The sequence below is a fragment of the Equus caballus genome, chromosome 23 (genome assembly GCF_041296265.1).
Source record: "Equus caballus isolate H_3958 breed thoroughbred chromosome 23, TB-T2T, whole genome shotgun sequence".
Classification (NCBI taxonomy): domain Eukaryota; kingdom Metazoa; phylum Chordata; class Mammalia; order Perissodactyla; family Equidae; genus Equus; species Equus caballus.
In genome coordinates, this window is record NC_091706.1 from 15,084,706 (window position 1) to 15,101,121 (window position 16,416).

General features: G+C 45.8%; 1 long non-coding RNA gene across 1 annotated transcript; it reads left to right on the forward strand.

The window, feature by feature from the left end:
* Positions 1-866: 866 nt before the first annotated feature.
* Positions 867-15,144, forward strand: LOC111770131 (uncharacterized). The gene is made up of 7 exons (XR_002803084.2): positions 867-1,027; positions 2,801-3,785; positions 5,086-5,168; positions 9,516-9,697; positions 9,943-10,409; positions 13,213-13,319; positions 14,683-15,144. It is a non-coding gene; the product is annotated as an uncharacterized lncRNA (long non-coding RNA).
* The last annotated feature ends 1,272 nt before the right edge of the window (positions 15,145-16,416 follow it).

Consider the following 16,416-nt stretch of genomic DNA (forward strand, 5'->3'; position numbering starts at 1 on the left):
CAGGCAGAGCCACCTAAAGACAAGGTTTACCGGGGCTCACTACTTTGGTCTCCTTTGAGTTACCCTCCAGGGACATGTACGTGTGCAGCCGGGGTGGGCACTGGCAGATGGCTCAGGGGCGTGCTCCCCAGCCATGTAAAAGAGTGGGGGTTGACAAGCAGGCTGAGAGAAAAGGTAGCCCTTTTAAGTAGGTTCAGGACCAACATGAATGTGGTTGGTCAATTATTTAACACGAGACAATGGAAATAAACTAAGTGGAAAGATCACGCAGGTCTCCCTGCCTGTGGGAATCCTGGTGGTTGTGATTATGAGATCTTAGCCCTTGTCCTCCTTGGCAGCCCAAGTCCTGGGTCAGAGATGAAGAATCTACTAGAGACACAGGCCAATAAATCACAGGTAAGTTAGATAAGCAGGTAATTTTTAAAAACTGATTTCACAGACTGAGTGTAAAGGAGAGATACTGGGAAAGTCTGTTCTTTCCTTTTAGAGAGGAGGAGCCTGGGTCCGTCACGGAAGCTTTCTCAGCTTTTCTGGTGGCAGAGATGAGACAAGCGCCCAGGCCTCCAGGACTCCTATTGGCCCCCATCAATCATTTGATCCGAGCGTCACACACAGAACAACAAAGAGTTAGGAGAGCTCCCGACACCCAGAAAGCAGCATCCCTAATGAAAAGAAACACACCCTGTCCACTTTCCCTTCACCTTGACCTGCAGACGGCCTGCATAACCATTTTTGCCTTGAAATATTTCTTTAGAATTGCGAACTTGAAGGTATAGAGAAGTGAGAAGAATTTAGAGCTGGAAGTTCTAGAACATCTCATTCCTTGGCCTCCTTTATAGATGAGCGAAAAGAGGACTGCTTCTCCTAGGAACCTTGGAATGCAGATTCTGGTTCAGGAGGTCTGGGGAGGGGCGTGGCAGTCTGCATTTCTACCAAGCCCCCAGAGGATGCTGACCCACAGACCACTCATTTGAGTATCAAGGAAGTAGACCAAGTGGCTAGCTACAGCTTACACAGCTAGTTGATGGTTGGTCCAGTGGCCATAATGAATATCTATTAATTTCAGATGGTGCAGAGCTGTGCAACTTTAAACAATCTTCTTACACTTTCTGAGTTACATTTCCTTATCTATAAAAAGTACAGTTTTATGGGATTTGTGACCCCTTTGGGTAGCCAGTGGGGATAGCATAGTCTTCTTATAGACTTTTATTCACAAAGCAGAGCAGTATATGGGAAAAATAGTGAGTTGGGAGCCAGGAGCTCCTAGTGACCCAGCCATGTGACCAGAGGAAATACTTCGGGCTTCAGTTTTCTTCCCTGACATAGAGGTTGGCCTGGGTCACCTTTGGGATCCCCTCTTTTTTTAGACAGCTTTCTTCTGGGCAGACATGAAAATTTAGTAAGAGTTAGCACGTGCCATGTGCCAGGCACTATTCTAGGAGCTTTCCTTGTAGTAGCTCATGTCATCTTCACTACCGCCCCGTGAAGTAGACACTGATATGAGCCCTACTTAGAAGAAGAAGCTGAGGCCTGGAGAGGCGCAAGGTCATTCAGGGGTGAGTGGAAGAGCCGAGACGCAGGCGGCTCTCATTGACTCAGTTAGCAGCAGTGGTCCAACTCTAAAGGGTTTCTCGTTGTAGACCACCTTTGCTTGTATTATTTGAGCCAGGTAGCCATATTGAGAGTTGTCATCATCACCTCCATATTATAAGTGAGAAAACCGACATTCACTTTAGTGGTGACTGGGGAGGCCAGGACTTCAACTGAGTCTGTCGGAGTCCAAAGTCCCACCCTTTGTAGTATTCCTGCCCCTCAAACCGGAAGCTCTCGCCATGAACACCCGACTTACTCGGAGACAAGGGAGAGCTCAGTCTCCTCAGCTGATGGGCCTGGCAGAGACGCAGTCCATGAAGTATTTCTAACAGTTTGTGGCTGGTATTAAAAATTAAAAATAAATTGATTTTCTAAATTGACTTACCATCCACTAAACATGCTACATATACTTGTTAAATGTACTAATATATATGTAGATACTTTTGGTTTCCTATGTAGATAATAATACCATTTATAAAAAATAAAATTGTTTTTTATTTCTTAAAAAAAAAAAAGATCTCTTCCAGTTCTGACAGTCCACCACTTGGAACATAATGTTCCTCGTTGAGATAAGTATAGTGATTTGGAGCTGTGGGATCTTAATTTCTGTGGTGTATCAATGGTCTGTTTGATGCCAAGTTCTTGCACAAGAACAGAGGCCCATAATTATGCATATTTCTATGGGAAAATCTGTCCAGCTTCTTTGCTCCACTTGAGAAGATATTTTTCCAAGAAGATAAGGGGTGAGGGGAAAAGTGATGGCCTTCATAGGCTTATAAGATTTAAATCACCAGGAGAATGCGGAAATTAGAGTGTTTTTAGTTCTGGTTTAGTCACTCAAGTTGAGTACCCTATTTTTGGGTATAACACCGTGAGATCACCACAGGTCCCTTAACTGCAAATTATTCCAGTGACCATCTGCAGTCACACATACTCAGGTGGCCACAGTGTGCACACATCTTTGACTACCTCACAAGGTGAGGAATCTCACAATTGACTTGTTTTTTCAAAAAAGGAAAAAAAGAACCTGAACATCAAAGATACTTTCCTACTTTGTAGAAAACTACAGAACCATCTGAGAATGCTTGGATGTCCCTTTTGGGAAAGTGCCCTCTGAGACCTTTCCTAAGGATATTTCAGGTGTGTGTGACAGATACCGTTTTTACAAACTATGTTTATTTCAGCCAACCTTATTTGGTCCTCACAGGAGCCTGGACAAGCGGGTACTGCCCTCCCTTCTGCAGAGGAAGAATTCAGGCTTCCAGCAGCCAAGGGCTTGCTTGCGTGCGGCTGTGTCAGGACTGCAATTCAAGCCCCTAGTTTCTTGTTCAGGGCTTTCTTCACTCCACGAAGACCATCATTCTAACATCCTACAAATGTCCGGTGCAAATGTCTGTGTGAAATATATGCTCTTTTCTGTCTGTTTACTTCAGACTCTGGGGAGAGATCGGAGAGACATTAGTAACTTCTTTTTTCTTTCCTCAAGTCCCTGTGACGAAATGACTGTTTCTGCAGTGCTTGTTTTCTGGGCCCTGGAAAGATTCCAAAGCTGTCACTGTGTTTTCCATCTGGCACTTTTTCAAGAATCTCTCTGCTGCTTCCTGCAGCCTGGAGGTCGTCCTGCAGAGGCCCCTCTACCACCCCTGACAGGCTGGTGGGGCAGGACATAGGCATCACGGAGCTGTGCAATAGGCAGGAACAGCTTGACGAGGGGGCGGGCGCCCCATTGCGTGCAAACTCACTCCAAGACGGGGAAGCGGCCCCCAGAGACATGGTTTTCAAAAGTAGAAAACTACCTGCTAATTTGTTACGGAACCTTTAAGTAGTGAATGAATCTAGTGATTTTTTAAAATATAATTCAACCTATGGGAAAAAATCCAGCTTGACTTTCTTGAAACACTCATGGGTCACACTATTTGGAAAGCAACACTGAAAAGAAACTTTGGAACTTCCAAGGGAATGTGGATGGTGAGTGAGCCTCTGCATTACAGAGTTTGAGCCGTCCCACCTCCCCAAGAACGCTCAGGACCTCAAAGACCCAGCCAGAAAAGACCAAAGAGATGATGGAAGTCACAGCTTTGCAGAAACTTCAGAAAATTTGTGTTTACAAAAGGGTTTGCAATAAAAGCTGCTGCTCACGTTTTCCTTCTGAAATAGGTCAAGGAAGTGAAACTCTGGAAGGTAACTCACAGGTGAGGTCTAAATATCCTAAGGACAGCTCAACCACTGTTACCCAAATTTGCAAAAGCACCTGTAGGCCTCACAGTCCTCCCAAGTGTAAGTCACTCAAAGTGGAGAAGAAAAGGAGGACGCCTTGCCTGGGTGTTTATACTGGGATGAGCCTAAAGTTGAATCAGTTTTTGTGTGTTAAGCATGTCCCTAATAATTTGAACAGCCGCTTATTCCCTCCCCTCCCTTCTCCTCTTCGCTCTTTCCTTGCTTTGTACATTACAACCATTTAAAAGGCACTGGGCGAGTTGTTTAAGGACTCCTGTGGGTGATACCAGAACTTTGGAGCTGGAGGGGAGCTCAGCAACCACTGAAACCCTTTTACAAATGAGGCAAACCAAGAGCCGGGACTTTGAATGGATGTGTGCAGTGCTCGAGCGCTGGTCAGACAGAGCTGAGTCTCCCAGGCGCTGGCGTTCTCTGCCACGCCTCTCCTCCCTTCTGCTTCACCCTCAGGTGGCACGTGGTCTTCAAAATCTCTCTGTGTGAGATGGATCCCCAAGGAGACCTCCCCGGCACTTGGCCCACTCCAGATTTATGTGTCTAGGTGACAAAGAAGTTCCCTTGCATGTGTCTTTTTCCCTAGGCACGCTGGCAGCTGCGTTACTTTCCCATGGCTGTCCTAGCAAACCAGCACACATGGGGCAGCTGGAGACAACAGACATTTGTCCTTTCACAGTTTGAAAGGCCAAAAGTCCAAAATCAAGGTGTTGGCAGGGTCGCACTCTGTCCAAGGACTCTGGAAGGGAACCTGTCCTTGCCTCTTTGAGATTCTGGTGGTTTCAGGCCCATGGCTGTGTAAATCTGGCCTCTGCCTCTGCCTCCGCGCTCGCAGGGCCTTCTCCTCGCAGCTGGAGACATCTCTTCTTTCTCCTACAAGAACATTTGTGTTTGGATTTAGAGCCAACCAAGCTAATCCAAGACGATTTTCTCATCTCAAGATGCTCAACTTAGTTCCCTCAATGAAGACCCTTTTCCCAAGTAAGTTCACGTTCACAGGTCCCAGGGGTTAGGACATGGAGATATCTTTGGGGGCCAACATTCCACCCACGACAGCACTCACGTACATAGACTCCTGGAAACAGCCCTAAATCCTCAGTGTACATACAGTAAATTCTGTATTTGCATATCCCGAGCTGTGCTGCTTGCACTCAGTTTTGAAGAGCTGTTTTCCAAAGGAGGTTCCTGGTGAAATGATTTTGGTAATTTGTATAAGAAAGATAAGCAGTTAGCAGGTTTTTGTTTGTTTCTTTGTTTGCTTAGGTGCAGGATTCCTCTGGACCTGTAAGAAGCTGACGGGCATCGTGGCCACCGTACGATGGCGTAGGGGACCTGGCATTTCCCAGGTGTGGATGTTTTTGAGCTGTTATGTTTTGCCTGGGTTTCCCAGAAATCAGGGCCTAAGCAAAGGCTTAAGTGCAAGCTTTCCACTGGGGATTATTATCCAGGGAGCCAGTGTGAAGGGCAGGGCCTGCCACAGACAGATGGAGAGGCAGTGCCCAGGGTGTCCTGGATCTGGTGGCCTGATCCCAGGGGGTGGCTCCAAGAGCTGGGTGAAGGGTGTCTGGGAGCACTGCTCTAGGAGAAAGAAGGGGGCAGCAGCTGTCCACTGGCTCCTCCACAAGCCTGTGGGGCCTCACCTTCCACGCAGGCTTTGCACATCTAAGCACCTAGCAGGGCCCCACCATGTCCCTCACCTTTGTGTAAGTGCCATGTCAGCACCTGCAGGAAGTTGGTGAGAGCCTGCACAGAAGCGGTCACACCATAGTCACTGGCGTAGGGGACAGCTGAGGGGGAGAGAACGTGCAGCTGTGGTGAGAGGAGTCTGCTACGCCCCCGACCTGTCAGTTCAGGGCTCATCCCATGAAATAAGGGCTCCTGGGAGGATCTCTGAGAAACCCGCTTCATGATTAAATTGCCACGATGCCTCATTTCATTACAAACGTGCTTTGATCCTGCTTATGCAGGGTTACCGCACACTCGCTCAGTTCTCCACCCAGGAGTCACTGTCAATAGTCTGTTTGACAAAATACATTACTATGGCTTTTTAAACTTTAAGTCGGGAGAAAGTTCATTCTTGAAAGAGCTATTTATACACACTGGAAAGCACATTCCTGGAGCTGATTTAATTTTAACTTTATTTGTGTCGTCGTATCTGCTGACTGCACGCTATGACAACTGGAAGATTTCTTCAGGTATGCGATACTTCCTGCTCATTCAGCCAATGTGGTAAATACCATCTGACCAATAGCAAAGGGAAAAAGAGTACACAGCAGCTTCTTCTCTAGCTCATCGGGAGGAAAAGAGCAAAGAGGAAGGAAAAGAAAGAGCATGGCCTGGTCCAAATTTTGGGACAGTTACATTAAACAAAAGGATCAGAAAATGGAAATGTATTCCTTTGAAATGACTGTAATCGGCTGAATGTTGAGGCTGGGAGCAGAGTAATGATGGAGAACAAGGTGGATGAGAGTGTTAATTTTCTCTGATGATGAAGGGTATATGGTCACACTTACAAGAGGAGATGCAGACATCACAGAGGAGCTGATTTTCAAGAGACCCACTCTGCTTGCTGGGGTCCATTTTCCGGATGGTTGGTTGGCATGGAGGAGGCAGGAATCACAGTGAGCCCACGTCCTCTCCAAGGCAGGCACGCAGGAGACGTGTGATCCAAGCAAAGCCAGCAAAGTAAGAACTATAGAGAAACCCCAAGATGGCAACATCAGTTCAATCCGGCTTTGGTGTTGCTGTCAATGAAACAAGCTAGGATCACAGGCATAGAGAGGGGAGGAGGCAGAAGGGGCTGGTGGGGAATGGGTCAAAGCTGTGCAGGCCCAAGTTGGGGAAAAAGCCTATTCTTTTTAAAACTTCAGAAATGTTCTTTTGGAAGCAGGATAGTAAAAGGAAAAGAACCTAGACTTTGCAGCCAGTTGACTTAAACCCAATTTCTGGATCCTTTGCTTGTGAGCTATGTGGTCTTGGGACGGTCATTTGGCTTCTCTGCCTCAGGTTTCTGATCTATAAAGTGGAAAGAATGACATATGTCTGTTAGTAGCAAATAACACCCTATTCAACCTGTTTAAACATACAGGAATACTTCTAGGCAAGGTGGCTCTGGGCATTCCTCCAAACGCTTCTGAAAAATAGATGAGAAAAAATCATAGTTGAGGCTCAAAAACCACCTAAATAGGGGCCGGCCCAGTGGCATAATGGTTGGGTTCACGTGCTCTGCTTTGGTGGCCTGGGGTTCACCAGTTTGGATCCCAGGCGCAGATCTGTGCACTGCTTATCAAGCCAGGCTGAGGTGGCATCCCACATATAAAGTAGAGGAAGATGGACACAGATGTTAGCTCAGGGCCAATCTTCCTCAAAAAACAAAAAAAACCCCACATAAATATATCTAAAGACCACAAACACACACAAAATAATACAAAATGCCCCAGGTCCAGGAGAAAGCAGCATTGGTCAGGAATTTGGCCTAGGCAGCATTACTATATGCTGAAAAAAAAAAAAAGAAAAAGTGAAGGAATTAGAGGCCAGCCCCATGTTTTACACGAGGGCGTGGATGGGATTTGAGACTACAGATCTGTAAGACTAGAGGAGAAAGGGTAAAGGCACAGCCTTTTGACCAGGATCCGAGTCAGTTCACCCTCACCTGATATGGGACAGGGCATGGAACCAGGGCCTCAAGGCATTAGGGGGAGGAAACATAGAAGTCATGAAATTGTATGCGTCTAACAATGTAGCCTCAAAATTCGAAAAGCAAAAGTTGCTATAATTACAAGGAAAATTTGACTAATCCATAAACCCACTGGGGTAGTTTAATATATATCAAAAATGATTGGTTGAGCAGACTTCAATTGGTAAGGATATAGAAGATATGAACAGGAAAATAAAAACTTTGTTCTAATAAATATAGAGACAATTCCATAACCCCTAAATGAAGACTATATATTATTTTCAAGTACACAGGGAGTATTTATAAAAATTTACTATGTATAGGTCACAAAGGAATTGTCTGCAAATTTCAAATAACCAATTTCATAAGAATAATTGTTTTCTAAGTAAAAGCAATTAGAACAGAAATCAACAAAAATGAGAATAAAAAACGGACAAACATATATTGGGAAACTTAGAAATGTGCTTCCAAATGGTTCACGGGTGTATTAGTTTCCTGTGGCTGCTGTCACAATCCCCACACACTCGGGGGCTTCACACAGCAGAATATTTTCCCACAGTTCTGGAGACCAAAAGTCTGACCAAAAGTTTGGTATCACGGGGTTGAGATCAAAGCGTTGCCCGGGCTGTGCTCCTCTGGGAGCGCCAGGGAGAATTTGTTCCTTGCATCTTCTGGCGGCTCAGGACGTTCCAAGCCTGCATCGCCCCAGGCTCTGCTTCTGCGGTCCCATGGCTGCCTCCTCTTCTGTCAGTGTGAAATCTCTCTCTGCCTTCATAGTATGAAGATACATGGGATCGCATTTAGAGCCCATCCAGATCTCCAGCATAAATCCCCATCTTGACATCCTTAGCTCAGTCATATCTACAAAGCCTTTGTTTGCATATAAGGTCACATTCTCAGGCTCCGGCGATCAGGACACGGGTGTCTTCTGGGGGCCATTACTCAACCTACCACACGGATGAGAGGGAAAAATCACAGAATTGTGAACGACAATTGTGAATGACAATCATATATATCAGGACTTGTGGAATGGAGCAAAAATCACACCCAGAGGCAAATTTATAGCCTTAAATGCAAATACATTTTTTTAAAAGAATATTTAAAGTAAACTACTTGATTCAACTCAAGAAACTGTATCAGGAATTGGAATACTACCCTCCAACTGGCAAGTATATAGAAACTTCAAGGAACAAACATCCCCCATACAAATCTTTTCAGAGTCTAGATCTAAAAAGGTCGGCTACCCACGTAATTTTATCAGGCTAATAGAACTTTCATATGCAAACTAGACAGAATGGTATGAGAAAAGATAATTATAGACCAATCTCACTTATAATCATGAATGCAAAAATCCTAACTAAAATGCAGGAAATGGAATTCAGCAGTGATCAAAAATATCCAATGACAAAGTCAGGCTTATCCTGTCACTATAAGACTGCCTCAATACTAGACAATCTCTCAATGCGATACATACTGTTAACAAACTAAAGGAGAAAGATCATGTGATCGTCTCAATAGAGGCCCCAAAAGCATAAAATAGAAGTCCTCCATCATTCGTGATTGAAAACTAAAAGCACGTAGCAAAGTAGCCCTGAGAAGAATGTCCCTTGTCCTAATAAAGGGTGCGCATCAAACACCGACAGCTAGAAGTTCCCCCTCTGGACAGAGGAGGAAGCTTGCCTGCATTCACTGTTACTTCTGTGGCGTGCCCCGGTTTGGGAGGCTTACTCTAGTTTCCCCTTTTCCCTTGTCGTGTTTGGGTACGCAGGTGCAGATGGTAATGGTATCAAAGCATGGCCTGTAGGAGGCTGCTGGTTTTCTACCAGATCCACTCTTCTCTTTCTCCATTATCTCAGAGACCCAGCTAGGCATGTGGTAGCTCAGCTAGCCAATATTTCCCCATGTCCTGTGACATTCTGTGTGACCGTGTGACTAAGTTCTCTCCAGTGGAACACAAGGGAAAGGGATGTGTCTATATATGGGTGTGCATCTTAAGACATGGGTGTGTCCCTTCCAGACTCTTTCCCTTCCGACCAGCTGGAAGCTGGAGCTGGGAGCAGCAGTGACCTAGCTTCAACCATGCAGGTGATGACGGAGTTACAGGAAGGGAGGAGCTGTGCTCCCTGAAAGACCTGTGGAACAGCGCTGGCCCTCCTGTCTGGGATGCTTGCACTGGGGCTAAGTGACAAAGACATAAAGGTAGATATTCTTGAAAGCCCTGAAGCTTTGTGTCTCTTTCTTACAGGGCTTGGTCTTACCATAACCAACAACAGGGGAATAGTAATGGCAGTTTAGGACATTGGATCACATGGTGCACAAAAGAGCTTCAACAGCATCTTTAACATGGTTTCTTTAAAAAACGCAGATGGGAATATGTCAGTTTTAAAATGCCGTGTTGTAGATACACTGATATTTGTCATATAATTTTCTATTCTTGTCTGCAGGTTTGAAGTACGTAATAATAAAACTGAAAGTGATCAAGAGAATTTGTTGGCTACAGATATATTCTGACTTCAGGATAATTTCAGTTCCACTGTTTGGTAATATCACCAGGAATTGTTTTATCTTAGACTTTGGGCTGCCTTGCTCTCGTATTTTGACTGCTTCTTAAAATGCCCCTCCACGTCCCAAGATAACTACCAGCACCTTCTGGAATTCATGCAGCCTCATTCATTATAAACAGAAAAGACTATCTTTGTCCCCAAGTAGGGAAAACATTGCTTCACCAAACATATGTTAAGATCTTATTCTTTGCCAAGTACTAGTGACGCAGAAATGAGTCAGACGTGATTGCTTAAATGGGAAAGCTCGGAGTCATCATCTGGACATCCACAATATTCCTATTTCCTTCTGCGTAAAGATTGTTTTTAAAAATGCTCGTATTCTGCGATTTATGAAGTGTGTTGATGAGGTATGTTTATGAGGTGTGTTGAGTAACTGATGTAGAACCGGCCCCCGTCCTTCCTTACCTGGGCTCCTACGTCCACGAACATGAGATGTCACACTTTTCTTTAGTCATTCTCCCTGCTTTGAAAACCCTTTCCTTCCTTCTCCACCAGGCCGAGTTTTAACGTTTCTTCAAAGCCCTCCAGGGCATCTTTCTAGGGCGTATCAAGAAATGAGATCCGCGGGCAAGTAAGTGACTGGGACGACTTCTCCCCGGCTATGGGGTCATTGCTTAAGAGCTAGACTTGCTGGATGTCACCTCCACAAGTTCGTCCCCTCCTTTGTGTCCCCGTAGCACTTGGTTTACATGGTCAGTATGACACTCAGATGTACATACACGACTAACTACAACACGGTGCGGCTACTCTCCCACTTGACTTGTTTCTGAGGATAAGGACACTCGATTATTCACCTTTGAGGTTCAGTCTTCTGGATCATACTGGACGTGTGTGGGACAGAATGCTGACTGCATAACCAGTGTCAATGGCCCCTTCTTCTTAAGAACAGACCCACGTTGGGTATGTCATTATGCTTAGTTTAAAAACCATGTCTCCCATTCTCCCTTCCACATAAAAGTGATGAATGTGCAAGTGGAGGGTTTTGGACAGGACTTCCAGGACAATTCTTTAAAAGGGGCTTACTCAACTGAGAGCCGATCCTCCTTCTCCCATTCCTTTGTCTTTCTGTTCAGAATTCAAACGTGATGGTTGACGTGCTAGCAGCCATCTTGTGACCATGAGTCAACCTTGAAGATGTAAGCCCTGTGCCAAGGTTGGTGAGCAGGAACAAGAAAGTGCAGGAAGACGGGTCAGTCATGTAGCTCCGACTGTACTGCTGGGCCATCTACCCCTGGACATTTTTAATGTGAGAGAAAAACACACCTCTATCATTTTTAAGCCACTGTCATTTTAGGTTTATATTACTAGTAGCTGAACTTCATCCTAACTGATATAATGCTTGATAAATGTTTACAACTTAAAGTAAAGAAGTATAATTCTCAGAATAACTTATTCAGCACGGGCAGTCTAAGCCAAAGGTAGCAAATCACCAGGCTGAAGCTGAATCCAGAAACAAGTCAGGTTTATTTTTTTTAATGCAATAATTGCCAACATCAGAAAGCTGGGCAATTTCATGTAAACATTTAGATTTCTTCTTCTTTAAAATCAGGAAGGTTTAGCAACATTGGGCCCATACTCCTGCCTGGCATCAGTTGATGAATGGTGGCTGCCCCCTTGGTATGGGGCCAAGGGTCTTGTTTTCAGCTCCTCTCAACCATGGGAGCTGCCCAGGCCCTACAGGCAATAGGTGCGTGGCTCCAGAGCTGAGCTAATGTCAAAATTTTAGCTAAGCTAGATTTTCGGCCTTCCTCTTTCAGGTTGTTTAAGGCATCCTGTGTCATTAGGTATCCACTTTACTTTGCACAAACGTGAATCCTGGCAGTGGGTATCCCTTCTGTTGTGCAGGGGAAGGCCAGGCTTATATTTGATAAAACACTTTCAGGGCTCACATGGGTTAGGTCAATGTGAAGCTGGCTGTGAACAAGAATCTCCGGGGAAATTTTTGTTTGTTTTGTTTTTTGAGGAAGATTGGCTCTGAGCTAACATCCCTGCCCATCTTCTTCTACTTTATATGTGGGACGCCTGCCACAGCATGGCTTGATAAGCAGTGCATAGGTCTGCACCCGGGATCCGAATCAGTGAGCCACTGAAGTGGAGTGTGTGAACTTAACTGCTGAGCCACTGGGCTGGCCCCAGAAATTTTTTCTTTTAAAAATGTAGCTCCTGAGATCCAACAGAGAATTTCTGAACCAAAATTCCCTGGGGTGGATGTAAGAATCTAAGAGGTCAACTGACCTGTGGACCGGGGTCCGGCAACAATGGGGCCACATGGTGCTCAGCTGACCTCCTTGGTATCTCACCACCAGCAGCTCCAATGCCCCATGACTGAGAGGCATGGCCAGAGGGGCCATTCTTTAATGATCTAGCCATCTTCTGTCTGTTTTTCTATCTATCACCTATCTACTCATTGGTCTATCTGTCTATCTATCATCTACCAGAGAAAAAGAACAAAGAGGAAGAGGAGTGGAAAGGGAAGGGAAAGACGAGGTGAAGGTGAAAAGAGAAGGAGAAAGGAGGAGGAAAGGAGGCAATCACCGGAAGGTCATCAGCCAGGTGGAGAGAGACGCTTAACCAGGTCCCGGAAGAGCTCCAGAGGCTCCTGTGATGGTTCTGTCCAGGGGAGGAAAAAACACAGGGAACATGAGCAGCCATCCCCAAACAGGTGGAGCCCTCTGAGATGACCAGAGGTGTTTCCACAGGTGTTTATTGAATGACTAATATGTGCCAAGCACTAACCCAGGTGGTGGAACACATCAGTGGACCAACTTGAGCCGCTCTGTCTGTGTCTAGCTTAGGGCCCCAGGGACAGACTGACAATAATATCACCAACAGGTAAATTTGTGATGTCCAGTGGGGTTAAACTTATTCCCTAAGAATCTGAGATCATGTCGATGGTAACTAAACAGAATCTAAGGAGAACGATTCCTCAGCTGCTGCGTTTCAGTCTGAACTGCCTGATAATGCAGTGTAAGACTGGAGAGTCCTCTGTGCTGAAACATGCACATTGAGGCAAAACCAGGCGAGTTGTAGACAGATGAAAGTGTTGGATGCAGGGATGGGGCCAGACAATCTCGTCAAGCCTGCCAACCTTGAGACTCCATCACCTCTTATTTTCTACCTCCTCTTTTGCAATATCCTCTTTCTTTGCAGAACTCTCTAGAAGCAATAAGAGTTGACTCCATGGTGTAAGAGACTGAGTGATAAGGAAAAGATTTTCCACATAGCCTTGTGATGGAGTAACCAAAATGACCTCTAAGGTAAGTGACTGCCTCTCTCCATGCATTTCTCATCATTTTCTAGGTGTTTGGATAAAGAAAACATATTTTAAGAAATGCGTATTAAGACATGGGGGTACTAGAAGAAAGGGTATGGAATGAGCAAATACTCAATACAATAACTATTCGAGGGCACAGATGGTCAAAACAGTATGACAGTCACATCATTGCTGTAGCGAACACAAGAGAAACAGAGAATGAGAGAGGGTAGAAACTCCATTTAAGGCCAAAAGTGGCAAAGAGTGCATATTTTAGGATGAAAAACAAATATCCAGTCTTCTGCGCATCTTTGCACAACTTACTATTTCAGTGACAGTGGGAAAATTTTGAACCACTTATGTGGGGATCTTCAGTCAATAATGAACTCTGTGTTCACAAGGGAAAGCTTTTTTCCCAACCTGCTGTTTTAAGGCCCAAGTCATGATGACTAATTTTTTTGCTAGCAACGTCAGTTTCAAGAGTGTGTGGAATCCATCTGTGTTTCTTTAAATCCAGGACATACACGAAACCCAAAATTTTACATTTCTCCTTAACAATCTGACATGAAACTAAATGCATAAAACGCTTGACCTTGTAAAGGGGCAATCTCTTTTTGAGTCATGGAAAATGAAAAAAAAAGGACTGAAACACAGCACAGAAAAAAATTCCTCCACACATTCTCATTTTTCAAAGTGCTGAAATTCCCAAACAGTTTGATGATTTATCTACAAGCTTTCTCCCCGAAAAATCTTCTCTTCCAGCTTGAAGCCAAAGCTGAGGAACTCCAGGCTTGCAGGACACGGCTGTCTCTCTGTGTCTCTCTGTGTCTCTGTCTCTGTCTGTCTGTATCTTTCTCTCGTGTGTGTGTGTGTGTGTGTGTGTGTGTGTGTGTGTGTATACCGGAGAGGGTTCAAGAATTCTGCCGTCAAAGACAGGTCAATGGCACTCCCCTTAAGACTAAGTGACATTATTTTGGGGAGCAATCTTGCCATTCTAGTAAGACCTGTGCCCCGGCTCAGCACCGCACCTGAACTAAGATGACCCATCCGCCCTGGGCTCAGTCCCAGCTCTCCACCAGGGACAGTGGCCCGCTGGAGCCCTTGCCTCTTCGTGGTGATACTGAATTTCTCCACACAAGAGACAGGTGGAGCAAATCAGAGAAGAAAGGATGCCTTATGTGAGCTCAGGGTTTTTCCTTATTTCAAACTTAATGCGCAGCCAAAGCCCCCGCCGCACGGTTCAGTGTAGGTGGAGAGAGGGATTTTTCTTGCTCCTCTAGGCAGCAAGACAATGCCCATAATTGCAACAAATCACTCGTTTTCTCTTCTCAAAGGGGAAACTGATTTTAAATTTTTATGTATTTCAGGTTTGCCAGAAAAAAGCTAGACCTGCGAAGAAAGGAACGCATTTTGGGCGGCTCCCCCGTGCTCCTCGGGGCCACAAGTACTCGAGGAAGTGACTGTTCCCTGGGTGGTGGCCAGACGCTCGGCTCCCAGGAGTCCGGCCGCCCTGAGGGCGGGGCCGGGAGGTCGATGGACCGGAAGACCGCGCGTCTAGGGAGACTGAGTCACGTCCGGGTCAGAGCACGCGGCGTGACAGCCGGGAGAACGAAATGCTGGTCTGGGGCGGAATTTGAACTTTAGGTGGTTAATTTCTACAGGCAAGATCTCTGCTCCATCTCGCGTCCTAAGAAAGGAGGGGTGTGTTTCTAAGCACATACAGGCGCTCACACACTTTGCTGATGTATATTCTCTACGTGCCTAAGCATTGTAATTTAGATTTTGATCTAGAAAATTAAAAATAAACGTCTAAGAGTTCCATGCCAAAATCTTTCGGAAGATTTTCTCCATTATGGAAGCTGGTTTCCTGTGATGAAGAAACGCGCCCCGAGCAGCTGTGGGGACTCCTGCTAGGGTGCCTCAGGGCCGGGCAGGCGGGGGGCCCCGGGGGAGAGGTGTGCACGTGCTTCCGCAGGAGCGAGGCTGGCTCGAGGGCCTTCTGACACCCTTGTTTCGATCCGTCCCGGCCTGTCACCCTCTTTCTCCTCGCTTTCACTGTACTTGTACCCAAGCTTCACTTCATTTAAAATAAGATTGGAAATATGGTGACCTTCACATCAGTAGTGCTGAGGAATTACAGTCCCCCGGGAGCGGCTGTCAAATGATGACCCGCGGAGTTGGTGTACGAATTCCTCAGCTCCTTGTCCCTCAGGCGGGGCTCTACACTGGCTCCCAGAGTCCCCCCGTGGGGTTAAGCTCCTGGGGTCCCCAGTGCAAGCTGATTTAATCACACACTCTCTGTGCTGGACTCCCCTGAGTGAATTCCCTGCTCCCGGCCAGTATATCCTGCTCTCACCTCCTAAACAAACTGCTCACACTTGAATCTTTACCTCAGTGTCCTCTTCTGGAGGGACCCAAAGTAAAACACCTGAACTCTGGGTGCGGAAGTGTTGGCATGAGCCATCAGGTGATGGCCATGGCACCCAGGTCACCTTGTCCGACACCATCTGACACAGTTCTCCATTGTTTTCGCAAAGACCTGAGTTACACGGCTTTGCTGGGCACTAGATGACATGGATTTTCGATGACAACTGTCACCGATTTACTAGAGTTTAATTTGAGCATAAACATATAGATGAGAAAACAATTATGTGGGGCAAGAAGTAAAATGAGAGGGTTTTAAAAAAAATTATGATTAAGGAATTGCTGAGAAGGCCAGGAGGCTGAGAGAAACATCTTTGCACCTGCCATGGGCATGTGTGGGTCTTCCTCTCGCCTTGTCCTGGTCAGGCCTCCTCTTCAGAGGATCCCTCAGGATCTTGCCTTGCTCTGGGGTTTTCACTTTCTTGTTTCAGGATCTGCAACAACCCTCAATCGCTCCTCCTGGCAGTTCTTGCTGTTACCAGCTGCATGGCCCACAGCTCAGTACATGGGAAAAACACTGACTGATGCATTTACTACTGTCCATTGATGCTGTGAATGAATACCTTGGTGCCAGGTTTTCCAGGACAATTTTTTTTTTTAAAGATTTTATTTTTTTCCTTTTTCTCCCCAAAGCCCCCCAGTACATAGTTGTATATTCTTCGTTGTGGGTCCTTCTA